At 39.6% G+C, this 18506-nt stretch overlaps 15 non-coding genes across 15 annotated transcripts; all 15 read left to right on the top strand.

The window, feature by feature from the left end:
* The first annotated feature begins 411 nt into the window (after positions 1-411).
* Positions 412-484, top strand: TRNAT-CGU (transfer RNA threonine (anticodon CGU)). The gene has a single exon. It is a non-coding gene; the product is annotated as a tRNA-Thr (tRNA).
* A 2595-nt stretch (positions 485-3079) lies between these two features.
* On the top strand, positions 3080-3152 carry TRNAT-CGU (transfer RNA threonine (anticodon CGU)). The gene has a single exon. It is a non-coding gene; the product is annotated as a tRNA-Thr (tRNA).
* Positions 3153-3482: 330 nt separating this feature from the next.
* Positions 3483-3555, top strand: TRNAA-AGC (transfer RNA alanine (anticodon AGC)). The gene has a single exon. It is a non-coding gene; the product is annotated as a tRNA-Ala (tRNA).
* A 2272-nt stretch (positions 3556-5827) lies between these two features.
* TRNAT-CGU (transfer RNA threonine (anticodon CGU)) lies at positions 5828-5900 on the top strand. The gene has a single exon. It is a non-coding gene; the product is annotated as a tRNA-Thr (tRNA).
* Positions 5901-6229: 329 nt separating this feature from the next.
* TRNAA-AGC (transfer RNA alanine (anticodon AGC)) lies at positions 6230-6302 on the top strand. The gene has a single exon. It is a non-coding gene; the product is annotated as a tRNA-Ala (tRNA).
* A 2749-nt stretch (positions 6303-9051) lies between these two features.
* On the top strand, positions 9052-9124 carry TRNAA-AGC (transfer RNA alanine (anticodon AGC)). The gene has a single exon. It is a non-coding gene; the product is annotated as a tRNA-Ala (tRNA).
* Positions 9125-9883: 759 nt separating this feature from the next.
* On the top strand, positions 9884-9956 carry TRNAA-AGC (transfer RNA alanine (anticodon AGC)). Its single transcript has one exon. It is a non-coding gene; the product is annotated as a tRNA-Ala (tRNA).
* Positions 9957-10934: 978 nt separating this feature from the next.
* On the top strand, positions 10935-11007 carry TRNAA-AGC (transfer RNA alanine (anticodon AGC)). The gene has a single exon. It is a non-coding gene; the product is annotated as a tRNA-Ala (tRNA).
* Positions 11008-11984: 977 nt separating this feature from the next.
* Positions 11985-12057, top strand: TRNAA-AGC (transfer RNA alanine (anticodon AGC)). Its single transcript has one exon. It is a non-coding gene; the product is annotated as a tRNA-Ala (tRNA).
* Positions 12058-12632: 575 nt separating this feature from the next.
* On the top strand, positions 12633-12705 carry TRNAT-CGU (transfer RNA threonine (anticodon CGU)). The gene has a single exon. It is a non-coding gene; the product is annotated as a tRNA-Thr (tRNA).
* A 330-nt stretch (positions 12706-13035) lies between these two features.
* TRNAA-AGC (transfer RNA alanine (anticodon AGC)) lies at positions 13036-13108 on the top strand. The gene has a single exon. It is a non-coding gene; the product is annotated as a tRNA-Ala (tRNA).
* Positions 13109-15987: 2879 nt separating this feature from the next.
* On the top strand, positions 15988-16060 carry TRNAA-AGC (transfer RNA alanine (anticodon AGC)). The gene has a single exon. It is a non-coding gene; the product is annotated as a tRNA-Ala (tRNA).
* Positions 16061-16635: 575 nt separating this feature from the next.
* TRNAT-CGU (transfer RNA threonine (anticodon CGU)) lies at positions 16636-16708 on the top strand. The gene has a single exon. It is a non-coding gene; the product is annotated as a tRNA-Thr (tRNA).
* Positions 16709-17038: 330 nt separating this feature from the next.
* On the top strand, positions 17039-17111 carry TRNAA-AGC (transfer RNA alanine (anticodon AGC)). The gene has a single exon. It is a non-coding gene; the product is annotated as a tRNA-Ala (tRNA).
* A 977-nt stretch (positions 17112-18088) lies between these two features.
* Positions 18089-18161, top strand: TRNAA-AGC (transfer RNA alanine (anticodon AGC)). Its single transcript has one exon. It is a non-coding gene; the product is annotated as a tRNA-Ala (tRNA).
* The last annotated feature ends 345 nt before the right edge of the window (positions 18162-18506 follow it).

Here is an 18506-nt window from a genome sequence, read left to right as displayed (position 1 = left end):
GAATTCTTATGCAATCTCAAAATGAAGTTTTCACAACTTCCATTTTCATTTTCTCTTATTTTTTTTGACACTCTGTCCTCTGAAGGATGTATAAATCAGGCTTTCCTTGCAAAACAAGAGTAGAGGAATATCCAGGATTTGATTTTCTTCACAAAAAGGGATTGGTCTGCATACTGTCTTAAGGAGGGAGCCCGGCTAGCTCAGTCGGTAGAGCATGAGACTCTTAATCTCAGGGTCGTGGGTTCGAGCCCCACGTTGGGCGAAAACGAGTAATTTTTGCATGAATATTGCATTGACTCTCATAATATGGAGATTAATCTTGCATTAGACCTGCAATAACTCCCAAAAATTGTCCAGGAATGGATTTCCTTCATAAAAAATGATTAGTCTGCATACCATCTTGAAGTGGGAGCCTGGCTAGCTCAGTCGGTAGAGCATGAGACTCGTAATCTCAGGGTCGTGGGCTCGAGCCCCACGTTGGGCGAAAATGAGTTATTTTTGCTAGACTCTCATAATCTGGTGATTATTCTTGCATTAGACATGCAATAACTATCAAAAATGGTATCTCCCTTGGTTTCTCATTGGTGGGAAATTTAACTTCAAGATTAGGTAGGGTATGAGTCTAGATGAACACACCACAATATCACTCATATTCGAGTAGTAAACAGGCCAACTTGAACTGTAAAACATCCCATAAGTGGAGGTAAGGCATAAGTTAGGAGTGAACTGAACACTGTTATGGGCAATTGGACTTCAAATAAAGTGTGGAAGGCAGTGAGGTTACTTTTTTCATGTTATGCAGATTAAACACACAGGGGAATTAGCTCAAATGGTAGAGCGCTCGCTTAGCATGCGAGAGGTAGTGGGATCGATGCCCGCATTCTCCATTATAAAATTTGCATACATTTTATTTTTAACTTGTCATTGCCCATGGTCATTGCAGAGTAAGAACAGAAAAATCACAGATGGCTTTCAAATATGGTCTCATTATAACAACTAAAGTGGTTTAATCAAAAGGGTTCAGGTATTCTTTAGCATGTGAGAGGAATTTGAATTCTTATGCAATCTCAAAATGAAGTTCTCACAACTTCCGTTTTCATTTTCTCTTATTTTTTTTGACACTCTGTCCTCTGAAGGATGTATAAAACTGGCTTTCCTTGCAAAACAAGAGTAGAGGAATATCCAGGATTTGATTTTTTTCACAAAAAGGGATTGGTCTGCATACTGTCTTAAGGAAGGAGCCGGGCTAGCTCAGTCGGTAGAGCATGAGACTCTTAATCTCAGGGTCATGGGTTCGAGCCCCACGTTGGGCGAAAACGAGTAATTTTTTCCTAAATATTGCATTGACTCTCATAATATGGAGATTAATCTTGCATTAGACCTGCAATAACTCCCAAAAATTGTCCAGGAATGGATTTCCTTCATAAAAAATGATTAGTCTGCATACCATCTTGAAGTGGGAGCCCGGCTAGCTCAGTCGGTAGAGCATGAGACTCTTAATCTCAGGGTCGTGGGTTCGAGCCCCACGTTGGGCGAAAATGAGTAATTTTTGCTGGATTATTGCATTGACTCTCATAATCTGGTGAATATTCTTGCATTAGACATGCAATAACTATCAGAAATGGTATCTCCCTTGGTTTCTCATTGGTGGGAAATTTAACTTCAAGATTAGCTAGGGTATGAGTCTAGATGAACACAGCGCAATATCACTCATATTCGAGTAGTAAACAGGCCAACCTGAACTGTAAAACATCCCATAAGTGGAGGTAAGGCATAAGTTAGGAGTGAACTGAACACTGTTATGGGCAATTGGACTTCAAATAAAGTGTGGAACGCAGTAAGGTTACTTTTTTCATGTTATGCAGATTAAACACACAGGGGAATTAGCTCAAATAGTAAAGCGCTCGCTTAGCATGCAAGAGGTAGCGGGCTTGATGCCCGCATTCTCCATTATAAAATTTGCATACATTTTATTTTTAACTTGTCATTGCCAAGGTCATTGCAGAGTAAGAACAGAAAAATCACAGATGGCTTTCAAATATGGTCTCATTATAACAACTAAAGTGGTTTAATCAAAAGGGTTCAGGTATTCTTTAGCATGTGAGAGGAATTTGAATTCTTATGCAATCTCAAAATGAAGTTCTCACAACTTCCATTTTCATTTTCTCTTATTTTTTTGGACACTCTGTCCTCTGAAGGATGTATAAATCTGGCTTTCCTTGCAAAACAAGAGTAGAGGAATATCCAGGATTTGTTTTTTTTCACAAAAAGGGATTGGTCTGCATACTATCTTAAGGAGGGAGCCCGGCTAGCTCAGCCGGTAGAGCATGAGACTCTTAATCTCAGGGTCGTGGGTTCGAGTCCCACGTTGGGCGAAAATGAGTAATGTTTGCTGGATTATTGCATTGACTCTCATAATCTGGTGAATATTCTTGCATTAGACATGCAATAACTATCAGAAATGGTATCTCCCTTGGTTTCTCATTGGTGGGAAATTTAACTTCAAGATTAGCTAGGGTATGAGTCTAGATGAACACAGCGCAATATCACTCATATTCGAGTAGTAAACAGGCCAACCTGAACTGTAAAACATCCCATAAGTGGAGGTAAGGCATACGTTAGGAGTGAACTGAACACTGTTATGGGCAATTGGACTTCAAATAAAGTGTGGAACGCAGTAAAGTTACTTTTTTCATGTTATGCAGATTAAACACACAGGGGAATTATTTTTTTGGACACTCTGTCCTCTGAAGGATGTATAAATCTGGCTTTCCTTGCAAAACAAGAGTAGAGGAATATCCAGGATTTGATTTTTTTCACAAAAAGGGATTGGTCTGCATACTGTCTTTAGGAGGGAGCCCGGCTAGCTCAGCCGGTAGAGCATGAGACTCTTAATCTCAGGGTCGTGGGTTCGAGCCTCACGTTGGGCGAAAACGAGTAATTTTTGCCTGAATATTGCATTGACTCTCATAATATGGAGATTAATCTTGCATTAGACCTGCAATAACTCCCAAAAATTGTCCAGGAATGGATTTCCTTCATAAAAAATGATTAGTCTGCATACCATCTTGAAGTGGGTGCCTGGCTAGCTCAGTCGGTAGAGCATGAGACTCGTAATCTCAGGGTCGTGGGTTCGAGCCCCACGTCGGGCGAAAATGAGAAATTTTTGCTGGACTCTCATATTCTGGTGATTATTCTTGCATTAGATATGCAATAACTATCAAAAATGGTATCTCCCTTGGTTTCTCATTGGTGGGAAATTTAACTTCAAGATTAGGTAGGGTATGAGTCTAGATGAACACACCACAATACCACTCATATTCGAGTAGTAAACAGGCCAACCTGAACTGTAAAACATCCCATAAGTGGAGGTAAGGCATAAGTTAGGAGTGAACTGAACACTGTTATGGGCAATTGGACTGCAAATAAAGTGTGGAAGGCAGTGAGGTTACTTTTTTCATGTTATGCAGATTAAACACACAGGGGAATTAGCTCAAATGGTAGAGCGCTCGCTTAGCATGCGAGAGGTAGCGGGATCGATGCCCGCATTCTCCATTATAAAATTTGCATACATTTTATTTTTAACTTGTCATTGCCCATGGTCATTGCAGAGTAAGAACAGAAAAATCACAGATGGCTTTCAAATATGGTCTCATTATAACAACTAAAGTGGTTTAATGAAAAGGGTTCAGGTATTCTTTAGCATGTGAGAGGAATTTGAATTCTTATGCAATCTCCAAGACGGAATTTGAATTCTTATGCAATCTCCAAGACGCCTACGGGTAAACGATGCGCTTTACAAATATCAAAAATAAATAAATAAATCTCAAAATGAAGTTCTCACAACTTCCATTTTCATTTTCTCTTACTTTTTTTGACACTCTGTCCTCTGAAGGATGTATAAATCTGGCTTTCCTTGCAAAACAAGAGTAGAGGAATATCCAGGATTTGATTTTTTTCACAAAAAGGGATTGGTCTGCATACTGTCTTAAGGAGGGAGCCCGGCTAGCTCAGTCGGTAGAGCATGAGACTCTTAATCTCAGGGTCGTGGGTTCGAGCCCCACGTTGGGCGAAAACGAGTAATTTTTGCCTGAATATTGCATTGACTCTCATAATATGGAGATTAATCTTGCATTAGACCTGCAATAACTCCCAAAAATTGTCCAGTACTGGATTTCCTTCATAAAAAATGATTGGTCTGCATACCATCTTGAAGTGGGAGCCCGGCTAGCTCAGTCGGTAGAGCATGAGACTTTTAATCTCAGGGTCGTGGGTTCGAGCTCCACGTTGGGCGAAAATGAGTAATTTTTGCTGGACTCTCATAATCTGGTGATTATTCTTGCATTAGACATGCAATAACTATCAAAAATGGTATCTCCCTTGGTTTCTCATTGGTGGGAAATTTAACTTCAAGATTAGGTAGGGTATGAGTCTAGATGAACACACCACAATATCACTCATATTCGAGTAGTAAACAGGCCAACCTGAACTGTAAAACATCCCATAAGTGGAGGTAAGGCATAAGTTAGGAGTGAACTGAACACTGTTATGGGCAATTGGACTTCAAATAAAGTGTGGGAGGCAGTGAGGTTACTTTTTTCATGTTATGCAGATTAAACACACAGGGGAATTAGCTCAAATGGTAGAGCGCTCGCTTAGCATGCGAGAGGTAGTGGGATCGATGCCCGCATTCTCCATTATAAAATGTGCATACATTTTATTTTTAACTTGTCATTGCCCATGGTCATTGCAGAGTAAGAACAGAAAAATCACAGATGGCTTTCAAATATGGTCTCATTATAACAACTAAAGTGGTTTAATCAAAAGGGTTCAGGTATTCTTTAGCATGTGAGAGGAATTTGAATTCTTATGCAATCTCAAAATGAAGTTCTCACAACTTCCATTTTCATTTTCTCTTATTTTTTTTGACACTCTGTCCTCTGAAGGATGTATAAATCTGGCTTTCCTTGCAAAACAAGAGTAGAGGAATATCCAGGATTTGATTTTTTTCACAAAAAGGGATTGGTCTGCATACTGTCTTAAGGAGGGAGCCTGGCTAGCTCAGTCGGTAGAGCATGAGACTCTTAATCTCAGGGTCGTCGGTTCGAGCCCCACGTTGGGGGAGAACGAGTAATTTTTGCTGGATTATTGCATTGACTCTCATAATCTGGTGAATATTCTTGCATTAGACATGCAATAACTATCAGAAATGGTATCTCCCTTGGTTTCTCATTGGTGGGAAATTTAACTTCAAGATTAGCTAGGGTATGAGTCTAGATGAACACAGCGCAATATCACTCATATTCGAGTAGTAAACAGGCCAACCTGAACTGTAAAACATCCCATAAGTGGAGGTAAGGCATACGTTAGGAGTGAACTGAACACTGTTATGGGCAATTGGACTTCAAATAAAGTGTGGAACGCAGTAAGGTTACTTTTTTCATGTTATGCAGATTAAACACACAGGGGAATTATTTTTTTGGACACTCTGTCCTCTGAAGGATGTATAAATCTGGCTTTCCTTGCAAAACAAGAGTAGAGGAATATCCAGGATTTGATTTTTTTCACAAAAAGGGATTGGTCTGCATACTGTCTTTAGGAGGGAGCCCGGCTAGCTCAGCCGGTAGAGCATGAGACTCTTAATCTCAGGGTCGTGGGTTCGAGCCTCACGTTGGGCGAAAACGAGTAATTTTTTCCTGAATATTGCATTGACTCTCATAATATGGAGATTAATCTTGCATTAGACCTGCAATAACTCCCAAAAATTGTCCAGGAATGGATTTCCTTCATAAAAAATGATTAGTCTGCATACCATCTTGAAGTGGGTGCCTGGCTAGCTCAGTCGGTAGAGCATGAGACTCGTAATCTCAGGGTCGTGGGTTCGAGCCCCACGTCGGGCGAAAATGAGAAATTTTTGCTGGACTCTCATATTCTGGTGATTATTCTTGCATTAGATATGCAATAACTATCAAAAATGGTATCTCCCTTGGTTTCTCATTGGTGGGAAATTTAACTTCAAGATTAGGTAGGGTATGAGTCTAGATGAACACACCACAATACCACTCATATTCGAGTACTAAACAGGCCAACCTGAACTGTAAAACATCCCATAAGTGGAGGTAAGGCATAAGTTAGGAGTGAACTGAACACTGTTATGGGCAATTGGACTGCAAATAAAGTGTGGAAGGCAGTGAGGTTACTTTTTTCATGTTATGCAGATTAAACAACAGGGGAATTAGCTCAAATGGTAGAGCGCTCGCTTAGCATGCGAGAGGTAGCGGGATCGATGCCCGCATTCTCCATTATAAAATTTGCATACATTTTATTTTTAACTTGTCATTGCCCATGGTCATTGCAGAGTAAGAACAGAAAAATCACAGATGGCTTTCAAATATGGTCTCATTATAACAACTAAAGTGGTTTAATGAAAAGGGTTCAGGTATTCTTTAGCATGTGAGAGGAATTTGAATTCTTATGCAATCTCCAAGACGGAATTTGAATTCTTATGCAATCTCCAAGACGCCTACGGGTAAACGATGCGCTTTACAAATATCAAAAATAAATAAATAAATCTCAAAATGAAGTTCTCACAACTTCCATTTTCATTTTCTCTTACTTTTTTTGACACTCTGTCCTCTGAAGGATGTATAAATCTGGCTTTCCTTGCAAAACAAGAGTAGAGGAATATCCAGGATTTGATTTTTTTCACAAAAAGGGATTGGTCTGCATACTGTCTTAAGGAGGGAGCCCGGCTAGCTCAGTCGGTAGAGCATGAGACTCTTAATCTCAGGGTTGTGGGTTCGAGCCCCACGTTGGGCGAAAACGAGTAATTTTTGCCTGAATATTGCATTGACTCTCATAATATGGAGATTAATCTTGCATTAGACCTGCAATAACTCCCAAAAATTGTCCAGGACTGGATTTCCTTCATAAAAAATGATTGGTCTGCATACCATCTTGAAGTGGGAGCCCGGCTAGCTCAGTCGGTAGAGCATGAGACTTTTAATCTCAGGGTCGTGGGTTCGAGCTCCACGTTGGGCGAAAATGAGTAATTTTTGCTGGACTCTCATAATCTGGTGATTATTCTTGCATTAGACATGCAATAACTATCAAAAATGGTATCTCCCTTGGTTTCTCATTGGTGGGAAATTTAACTTCAAGATTAGGTAGGGTATGAGTCTAGATGAACACACCACAATATCACTCATATTCGAGTAGTAAACAGGCCAACCTGAACTGTAAAACATCCCATAAGTGGAGGTAAGGCATAAGTTAGGAGTGAACTGAACACTGTTATGGGCAATTGGACTTCAAATAAAGTGTGGGAGGCAGTGAGGTTACTTTTTTCATGTTATGCAGATTAAACACACAGGGGAATTAGCTCAAATGGTAGAGCGCTCGCTTAGCATGCGAGAGGTAGTGGGATCGATGCCCGCATTCTCCATTATAAAATGTGCATACATTTTATTTTTAACTTGTCATTGCCCATGGTCATTGCAGAGTAAGAACAGAAAAATCACAGATGGCTTTCAAATATGGTCTCATTATAACAACTAAAGTGGTTTAATCAAAAGGGTTCAGGTATTCTTTAGCATGTGAGAGGAATTTGAATTCTTATGCAATCTCAAAATGAAGTTCTCACAACTTCCATTTTCATTTTCTCTTATTTTTTTTGACACTCTGTCCTCTGAAGGATGTATAAATCTGGCTTTCCTTGCAAAACAAGAGTAGAGGAATATCCAGGATTTGATTTTTTTCACAAAAAGGGATTGGTCTGCATACTGTCTTAAGGAGGGAGCCTGGCTAGCTCAGTCGGTAGAGCATGAGACTCTTAATCTCAGGGTCGTCGGCTGAGCCCCACGTTGGGGGAGAACGAGTAATTTTTGCTGGATTATTGCATTGACTCTCATAATCTGGTGAATATTCTTGCATTAGACATGCAATAACTATCAGAAATGGTATCTCCCTTGGTTTCTCATTGGTGGGAAATTTAACTTCAAGATTAGCTAGGGTATGAGTCTAGATGAACACAGCGCAATATCACTCATATTCGAGTAGTAAACAGGCCAACCTGAACTGTAAAACATCCCATAAGTGGAGGTAAGGCATAAATTAGGAGTGAACTGAACACTGTTATGGGCAATTGGACTTCAAATAAAGTGTGGAACGCAGTAAGGTTACTTTTTTCATGTTATGCAGATTAAACACACAGGGGAATTAGCTCAAATAGTAAAGAGCTTGCTTAGCATGCAAGAGGTAGCGGGCTTGATGCCCGCATTCTCCATTATAAAATTTGCATACATTTTATTTTTAACTTGTCATTGCCAAGGTCATTGCAGAGTAAGAACAGAAAAATCACAGATGGCTTTCAAATATGGTCTCATTATAACAACTAAAGTGGTTTAATCAAAAGCGTTCAGGTATTCTTTAGCATGTGAGAGGAATTTGAATTCTTATGCAATCTCAAAATGAAGTTCTCACAACTTCCATTTTCATTTTCTCTTATTTTTTTGGACACTCTGTCCTCTGAAGGATGTATAAATCTGGCTTTCCTTGCAAAACAAGAGTAGAGGAATATCCAGGATTTGATTTTTTTCACAAAAAGGGATTGGTCTGCATACTGTCTTAAGGAGGGAGCCCGGCTAGCTCAGCCGGTAGAGCATGAGACTCTTAATCTCAGGGTCGTGGGTTCGAGCCCCACGTTGGGCGAAAATGAGTAATTTTTGCTGGATTATTGCATTGACTCTCATAATCTGGTGAATATTCTTGCATTAGACATGCAATAACTATCAGAAATGGTATCTCCCTTGGTTTCTCATTGGTGGGAAATTTAACTTCAAGATTAGGTAGGGTATGAGTCTAGATGAACACACCACAATATCACTCATATTCGAGTAGTAAACAGGCCAACCTGAACTGTAAAACATCCCATAAGTGGAGGTAAGGCATAAGTTAGGAGTGAACTGAACACTGTTATGGGCAATTGGACTGCAAATAAAGTGTGGAAGGCAGTGAGGTTACTTTTTTCATGTTATGCAAATTAAACACACAGGGGAATTAGCTCAAATGGTAGAGCGCTCGCTTAGCATGCGAGAGGTAGCGGGATCGATGCCCGCATTCTCCATTATAAAATTTGCATACATTTTATTTTTAACTTGTCATTGCCCATGGTCATTGCAGAGTAAGAACAGAAAAATCACAGATGGCTTTCAAATATGGTCTCATTATAACAACTAAAGTGGTTTAATAAAAAGGGTTCAGGTATTCTTTAGCATGTGAGAGGAATTTGAATTCTTATGCAATCTCAAAATGAAGTTCTCACAACTTCCGTTTTCATTTTCTCTTATTTTTTTTGACACTCTGTCCTCTGAAGGATGTATAAATCTGGCTTTCCTTGCAAAACAAGAGTAGAGGAATATCCAGGATTTGATTTTTTTCACAATAAAAAATGATTAGTCTGCATACCATCTTGAAGTGGCAGCCCGGCTAACTCAGTCGGTAGAGCATGAAACTTTTAATCTCAGGGTCGTGGGTTCGAGCTCCACGTTGGGCGAAAATGAGTAATTTTTGCTGGACTCTCATAATCTGGTGATTATTCTTGCATTAGACATGCAATAACTATCAAAAATGGTATCTCCCTTGGTTTCTCATTGGTGGGAAATTTAACTTCAAGATTAGGTAGGGTATGAGTCTAGATGAACACACCACAATATCACTCATATTCGAGTAGTAAACAGGCCAACCTGAACTGTAAAACATCCCATAAGTGGAGGTAAGGCATAAGTTAGGAGTGAACTGAACACTGTTATGGGCAATTGGACTTCAAATAAAGTGTGGAAGGCAGTGAGGTTACTTTTTTCATGTTATGCAGATTAAACACACAGGGGAATTAGCTCAAATGGTAGAGCGCTCGCTTAGCATGCGAGAGGTAGCGGGATCGATGCCCGCATTCTCCATTATAAAATTTGCATACATTTTATTTTTAACTTGTCATTGCCCATGGTCATTGCAGAGTAAGAACAGAAAAATCACAGATGGCTTTCAAATATGGTCTCATTATAACAACTAAAGTGGTTTAATCAAAAGGGATCAGATATTCTTTAGCATGTGAGAGGAATTTGAATTCTTATGCAATCTCAAAATGAAGTTCTCACAACTTCCATTTTCATTTTCTCTTATTTTTTTTGACACTCTGTCCTCTGAAGGATGTATAAATCTGGCTTTCCTTGCAAAACAAGAGTAGAGGAATATCCAGGATTTGATTTTTTTCACAAAAAGGGATTGGTCTGCATACTATCTTAAGGAGGGAGCCCGGCTAGCTCAGTCGGTAGAGCATGAGACTCTTAATCTCAGGGTCGTGGGTTCGAGCCCCACGTTGGGCGAAAACGAGTAATTTTTGCCTGAATATTGCATTGACTCTCATAATATGGAGATTAATCTTGCATTAGACCTGCAATAACTCCCAAAAATTGTCCAGGAATGGATTTCCTTCATAAAAAATGATTAGTCTGCATACCATCTTGAAGTGGGAGCCTGGCTAGCTCAGTCGGTAGAGCATGAGACTCTTAATCTCAGGGTCGTGGGTTCGATCCCCACTTCGGGCGAAAATGAGTAATTTTTGCTGGACTCTCATAATCTGGTGATTATTCTTGCATTAGACATGCAATAACTATCAAAAATGGTATCTCCCTTGGTTTCTCATTGGTGGGAAATTTAACTTCAAGATTAGGTAGGGTATGAGTCTAGATGAACACACCACAATATCACTCATATTCGAGTAGTAAACAGGCCAACCTGAACTGTAAAACATCCCATAAGTGGAGGTAAGGCATAAGTTAGGAGTGAACTGAACACTGTTATGGGCAATTGGACTGCAAATAAAGTGTGGAAGGCAGTGAGGTTACCTTTTTCATGTTATGCAGATTAAACACACAGGGGAATTAGCTCAAATGGTAGAGCGCTCGCTTAGCAAGCGAGAGGTAGCGGGATCGATGCCCGCATTCTCCATTATAAAATTTGCATACATTTTATTTTTAACTTGTCATTGCCCATGGTCATTGCAGAGTAAGAACAGAAAAATCACAGATGGCTTTAAAATATGGTCTCATTATAACAACTAAAGTGGTTTAATAAAAAGGGTTCAGGTATTCTTTAGCATGTGAGAGGAATTTGAATTCTTATGCAATCTCAAAATGAAGTTCTCACAACTTCCGTTTTCATTTTCTCTTATTTTTTTTGACACTCTGTCCTCTGAAGGATGTATAAATCTGGCTTTCCTTGCAAAACAAGAGTAGAGGAATATCCAGGATTTGATTTTTTTCACAAAAAGGGATTGGTCTGCATACTGTCTTAAGGAGGGAGCCCGGCTAGCTCAGTCGGTAGAGCATGAGACTCTTAATCTCAGGGTCGTGGGTTCGAGCCCCACGTTGGGCGAAAACGAGTAATTTTTGCCTGAATATTGCATTGACTCTCATAATATGGAGATTAATCTTGCATTAGACCTGCAATAACTCCCAAAAATTGTCCAGGACTGGATTTCCTTCATAAAAATGATTAGTCTGCATACCATCTTGAAGTGGCAGCCCGGCTAGCTCAGTCGGTAGAGCATGAGACTTTTAATCTCAGGGTCGTGGGTTCGAGCTCCACGTTGGGCGAAAATGAGTAATTTTTGCTGGACTCTCATAATCTGGTGATTATTCTTGCATTAGACATGCAATAACTATCAAAAATGGTATCTCCCTTGGTTTCTCATTGGTGGGAAATTTAACTTCAAGATTAGGTAGGGTATGAGTCTAGATGAACACACCACAATATCACTCATATTCGAGTAGTAAACAGGCCAACCTGAACTGTAAAACATCCCATAAGTGGAGGTAAGGCATAAGTTAGGAGTGAACTGAACTCTGTTATGGGCAATTGGACTTCAAATAAAGTGTGGAAGGCAGTGAGGTTACTTTTTTCATGTTATGCAGATTAAACACACAGGGGAATTAGCTCAAATGGTAGAGCGCTCGCTTAGCATGCGAGAGGTAGCGGGATCGATGCCCGCATTCTCCATTATAAAATTTGCATACATTTTATTTTTAACTTGTCATTGCCCATGGTCATTGCAGAGTAAGAACAGAAAAATCACAGATGGCTTTCAAATATGGTCTCATTATAACAACTAAAGTGGTTTAATCAAAAGGGTTCAGATATTCTTTAGCATGTGAGAGGAATTTGAATTCTTATGCAATCTCAAAATGAAGTTCTCACAACTTCCATTTTCATTTTCTCTTATTTTTTTTGACACTCTGTCCTCTGAAGGATGTATAAATCTGGCTTTCCTTGCAAAACAAGAGTAGAGGAATATCCAGGATTTGATTTTTTTCACAAAAAGGGATTGGTCTGCATACTGTATTAAGGAGGGAGCCCGGCTAGCTCAGTCGGTAGAGCATGAGACTCTTAATCTCAGGGTCGTGGGTTCGAGCCCCACGTTGGGCGAAAACGAGTAATTTTTGCCTGAATATTGCATTGACTCTCATAATATGGAGATTAATCTTGCATTAGACCTGCAATAACTCCCAAAAATTGTCCAGGAATGGATTTCCTTCATAAAAAATGATTAGTCTGCATACCATCTTGAAGTGGGAGCCTGGCTAGCTCAGTCGGTAGAGCATGAGACTCGTAATCTCAGGGTCGTGGGTTCGAGCCCCACGTCGGGTGAAAATGAGAAATTTTTGCTGGACTCTCATATTCTGGTGATTATTCTTGCATTAGATATGCAATAACTATCAAAAATGGTATCTCCCTTGGTTTCTCATTGGTGGGAAATTTAACTTCAAGATTAGGTAGGGTATGAGTCTAGATGAACACACCACAATACCACTCATATTCGAGTAGTAAACAGGCCAACCTGAACTGTAAAACATCCCATAAGTGGAGGTAAGGCATAAGTTAGGAGTGAACTGAACACTGTTATGGGCAATTGGACTGCAAATAAAGTGTGGAAGGCAGTGAGGTTACTTTTTTCATGTTATGCAGATTAAACACACAGGGGAATTAGCTCAAATGGTAGAGCGCTCGCTTAGCATGCGAGAGGTAGCGGGATCGATGCCCGCATTCTCCATTATAAAATTTGCATACATTTTATTTTTAACTTGTCATTGCCCATGGTCATTGCAGAGTAAGAACAGAAAAATCACAGATGGCTTTCAAATATGGTCTCATTATAACAACTAAAGTGGTTTAATCAAAAGGGTTCAGGTATTCTTTAGCATGTGAGAGGAATTTGAATTCTTATGCAATCTCAAAATGAAGTTCTCACAACTTCCATTTTCATTTTCTCTTATTTTTTTTGACACTCTGTCCTCTGAAGGATGTAAAAATCTGGCTTTCCTTGCAAAACAAGAGTAGAGGAATATCCAGGATTTGATTTTTTTCACAAAAAGGGATTGGTCTGCATACTGTCTTAAGGAGGGAGCCCGGCTAGCTCAGTCGGTAGAGCATGAGACTCTTAATCTCAGGGTCGTGGGTTCGAGCCCCACGTTGGGCGAAAACGAGTAATTTTTTCCTAAATATTGCATTGACTCTCATAATATGGAGATTAATCTTGCATTAGACCTGCAATAACTCCCAAAAATTGTCCAGGAATGGATTTCCTTCATAAAAAATGATTAGTCTGCATACCATCTTGAAGTGGGAGCCCGGCTAGCTCAGTCGGTAGAGCATGAGACTCTTAATCTCAGGGTTGTGGGTTCGAGCCCCACGTTGGGCGAAAATGAGTAATTTTTGCTGGATTATTGCATTGACTCTCATAATCTGGTGAATATTCTTGCATTAGACATGCAATAACTATCAGAAATGGTATCTCCCTTGGTTTCTCATTGGTGGGAAATTTAACTTCAAGATTAGCTAGGGTATGAGTCTAGATGAACACAGCACAATATCACTCATATTCGAGTAGTAAACAGGCCAACCTGAACTGTAAAACATCCCATAAGTGGAGGTAAGGCATAAGTTAGGAGTGAACTGAACACTGTTATGGGCACTCGGACTTCAAATAAAGTGTGGAACTCAGTAAGGTTACTTTTTTCATGTTATGCACATTAAACACACAGGGGAATTAGCTCAAATAGTAAAGAGCTCGCTTAGCATGCAAGAGGTAGCGGGCTTGATGCCCGCATTCTCCATTATAAAATTTGCATACATTTTATTTTTAACTTGTCATTGCCAAGGTCATTGCAGAGTAAGAACAGAAAAATCACAGATGGCTTTCAAATATGGTCTCATTATAACAACTAAAGTGGTTTAATCAAAAGGGTTCAGGTATTCTTTAGCATGTGAGAGGAATTTGAATTCTTATGCAATCTCAAAATGAAGTTCTCACAACTTCCATTTTCATTTTCTCTTATATTTTTGGACACTCTGTCCTCTGAAGGATGTATAAATCTGGCTTTCCTTGCAAAACAAGAGTAGAGGAATATCCAGGATTTGATTTTTTTCACAAAAAGGGATTGGTCTGCATACTGTCTTAAGGAGGGAGCCCGGCTAGCTCAGTCGGTAGAGCATGAGACTCTTAATCTCAGGGTCGTGGGTTCGAGCCCCACGTTGGGCGAAAATGAGTAATTTTTGCTGGATTATTGCATTGACTCTCATAATCTGGTGAATATTCTTGCATTAGACATGCAATAACTATCAGAAATGGTATCTCCCTTGGTTTCTCATTGGTGGGAAATTTAACTTCAAGATTAGCTAGGGTATGAGTCTAGATGAACACAGCGCAATATCACTCATATTCGAGTAGTAAACAGGCCAACCTGAACTGTAAAACATCCCATAAGTGGAGGTAAGGCATAAGTTAGGAGTGAACTGAACACTGTTATGGGCAATTGGACTTCAAATAAAGTGTGGAACGCAGTAAGGTTACTTTTTTCATGTTATGCAGATTAAACACACAGGGGAATTAGCTCAAATAGTAAAGTGCTCGCTTATCATGCGCGAGGTAGCGGGCTCGATGCCCGCATTCTCCATTATAAAATTTGCATACATTTTATTTTTAACTTGTCATTGCCAAGGTCATTGCAGAGTAAGAACAGAAAAATCACAGATGGCTTTCAAATATGGTCTCATTATAACAACTAAAGTGGTTTAATAAAAAGGGTTCAGGTATTCTTTAGCATGTGAGAGGAATTTGAATTCTTATGCAATCTCAAAATGAAGTTCTCACAACTTCCGTTTTCATTTTCTCTTATTTTTTTTGACACTCTGTCCTCTGAAGGATGTATAAATCTGGCTTTCCTTGCAAAACAAGAGTAGAGGAATATCCAGGATTTGATTTTTTTCACAAAAAGGGATTGGTCTGCATACTGTCTTAAGGAGGGAGCCCGGCTAGCTCAGTCGGTAGAGCATGAGACTCTTAATCTCAGGGTCGTGGGTTCGAGCCCCACGTTGGGCGAAAACGAGTAATTTTTGCCTGAATATTGCATTGACTCTCATAATATGGAGATTAATCTTGCATTAGACCTGCAATAACTCCCAAAAATTGTCCAGGACTGGATTTCCTTCATAAAAATGATTAGTCTGCATACCATCTTGAAGTGGCAGCCCGGCTAGCTCAGTCGGTAGAGCATGAGACTTTTAATCTCAGGGTCGTGGGTTCAAGCTCCACGTTGGGCGAAAATGAGTAATTTTTGCTGGACTCTCATAATCTGGTGATTATTCTTGCATTAGACATGCAATAACTATCAAAAATGGTATCTCCCTTGGTTTCTCATTGGTGGGAAATTTAACTTCAAGATTAGGTAGGGTATGAGTCTAGATGAACACACCACAATATCACTCATATTCGAGTAGTAAACAGGCCAACCTGAACTGTAAAACATCCCATAAGTGGAGGTAAGGCATAAGTTAGGAGTGAACTGAACTCTGTTATGGGCAATTGGACTTCAAATAAAGTGTGGAAGGCAGTGAGGTTACTTTTTTCATGTTATGCAGATTAAACACACAGGGGAATTAGCTCAAATGGTAGAGCGCTCGCTTAGCATGCGAGAGGTAGCGGGATCGATACCCGCATTCTCCATTATAAAATTTGCATACATTTTATTTTTAACTTGTCATTGCCCATGGTCATTGCAGAGTAAGAACAGAAAAATCACAGATGGCTTTCAAATATGGTCTCATTATAACAACTAAAGTGGTTTAATCAAAAGGGTTCAGATATTCTTTAGCATGTGAGAGGAATTTGAATTCTTATGCAATCTCAAAATGAAGTTCTCACAACTTCCATTTTCATTTTCTCTTATTTTTTTTGACACTCTGTCCTCTGAAGGATGTATAAATCTGGCTTTCCTTGCAAAACAAGAGTAGAGGAATATCCAGGATTTGATTTTTTTCACAAAAAGGGATTGGTCTGCATACTGTCTTAAGGAGGGAGCCCGGCTAGCTCAGTCGGTAGAGCATGAGACTCTTAATCTCAGGGTCGTGGGTTCGAGCCCCACGTTGGGCGAAAACGAGTAATTTTTGCCTGAATATTGCATTGACTCTCATAATATGGAGATTAATCTTGCATTAGACCTGCAATAACTCCCAAAAATTGTCCAGGACTGGATTTCCTTCATAAAAAATGATTAGTCTGCATACCATCTTGAAGTGGGAGCCTGGCTAGCTCAGTCGGTAGAGCATGAGACTCGTAATCTCAGGGTCGTGGGTTTGAGCCCCACGTCGGGCGAAAATGAGAAATTTTTACTGGACTCTCATATTCTGGTGATTATTCTTGCATTAGACATGCAATAACTATCAAAAATGGTATCTCCCTTGGTTTCTCATTGGTGGGAAATTTAACTTCAAGATTAGGTAGGGTATGAGTCTAGATGAACACACCACAATATCACTCATATTCGAGTAGTAAACAGGCCAACCTGAACTGTAAAACATCCCATAAGTGGAGGTAAGGCATAAGTTAGGAGTGAACTGAACACTGTTATGGGCAATTGGACTGCAAATAAAGTGTGGAACTCAGTAAGGTTACTTTTTTCATGTTATGCAGATTAAACACACAGGGGAATTAGCTCAAATGGTAGAGCGCTCGCTTAGCATGCGAGAGGTAGCGGGATCGATGCCCGCATTCTCCATTATAAAATTTGCATACATTTTATTTTTAACTTGTCATTGCCCATGGTCATTGCAGAGTAAGAACAGAAAAATCACAGATGGCTTTAAAATATGGTCTCATTATAACAACTAAAGTGGTTTAATAAAAAGGGTTCAGGTATTCTTTAGCATGTGAGAGGAATTTGAATTCTTATGCAATCTCAAAATGAAGTTCTCACAACTTCCGTTTTCATTTTCTCTTATTTTTTTTTACACTCTGTCCTCTGAAGGATGTATAAATCTGGCTTTCCTTGCAAAACAAGAGTAGAGGAATATCCAGGATTTGATTTTTTTCACAAAAAGGGATTGGTCTGCATACTGTCTTAAGGAGGGAGCCTGGCTAGCTCAGTCGGTAGAGCATGAGACTCTTAATCTCAGGGTCGTGGGTTCGAGCCCCACGTTGGGCGAAAACGAGTAATTTTTGCCTGAATATTGCATTGACTCTCATAATATGGAGATTAATCTTGCATTAGACCTGCAATAACTCCCAAAAATTGTCCAGGACTGGATTTCCTTCATAAAAATGATTAGTCTGCATACCATCTTGAAGTGGCAGCCCGGCTAGCTCAGTCGGTAGAGCATGAGACTTTTAATCTCAGGGTCGTGGGTTCAAGCTCCACGTTGGGCGAAAATGAGTAATTTTTGCTGGACTCTCATAATCTGGTGATTATTCTTGCATTAGACATGCAATAACTATCAAAAATGGTATCTCCCTTGGTTTCTCATTGGTGGGAAATTTAACTTCAAGATTAGGTAGGGTATGAGTCTAGATGAACACACCACAATATCACTCATATTCGAGTAGTAAACAGGCCAACCTGAACTGTAAAACATCCCATAAGTGGAGGTAAGGCATAAGTTAGGAGTGAACTGAACTTTGTTATGGGCAATTGGACTTCAAATAAAGTGTGGAAGGCAGTGAGGTTACTTTTTTCATGTTATGCAGATTAAACACACAGGGGAATTAGCTCAAATGGTAGAGCGCTCGCTTAGCATGCGAGAGGTAGCGGGATCGATACCCGCATTCTCCATTATAAAATTTGCATACATTTTATTTTTAACTTGTCATTGCCCATGGTCATTGCAGAGTAAGAACAGAAAAATCACAGATGGCTTTCAAATATGGTCTCATTATAACAACTAAAGTGGTTTAATCAAAAGGGTTCAGATATTCTTTAGCATGTGAGAGGAATTTGAATTCTTATGCAATCTCAAAATGAAGTTCTCACAACTTCCATTTTCATTTTCTCTTATTTTTTTTGACACTCTGTCCTCTGAAGGATGTATAAATCTGGCTTTCCTTGCAAAACAAGAGTAGAGGAATATCCAGGATTTGATTTTTTTCACAAAAAGGGATTGGTCTGCATACTGTCTTA

The sequence above is a fragment of the Lissotriton vulgaris genome, chromosome 1_1 (genome assembly GCF_964263255.1).
Source record: "Lissotriton vulgaris chromosome 1_1, aLisVul1.2, whole genome shotgun sequence".
Classification (NCBI taxonomy): domain Eukaryota; kingdom Metazoa; phylum Chordata; class Amphibia; order Caudata; family Salamandridae; genus Lissotriton; species Lissotriton vulgaris.
This window is presented reverse-complemented; position numbering and strand designations above follow the sequence as displayed.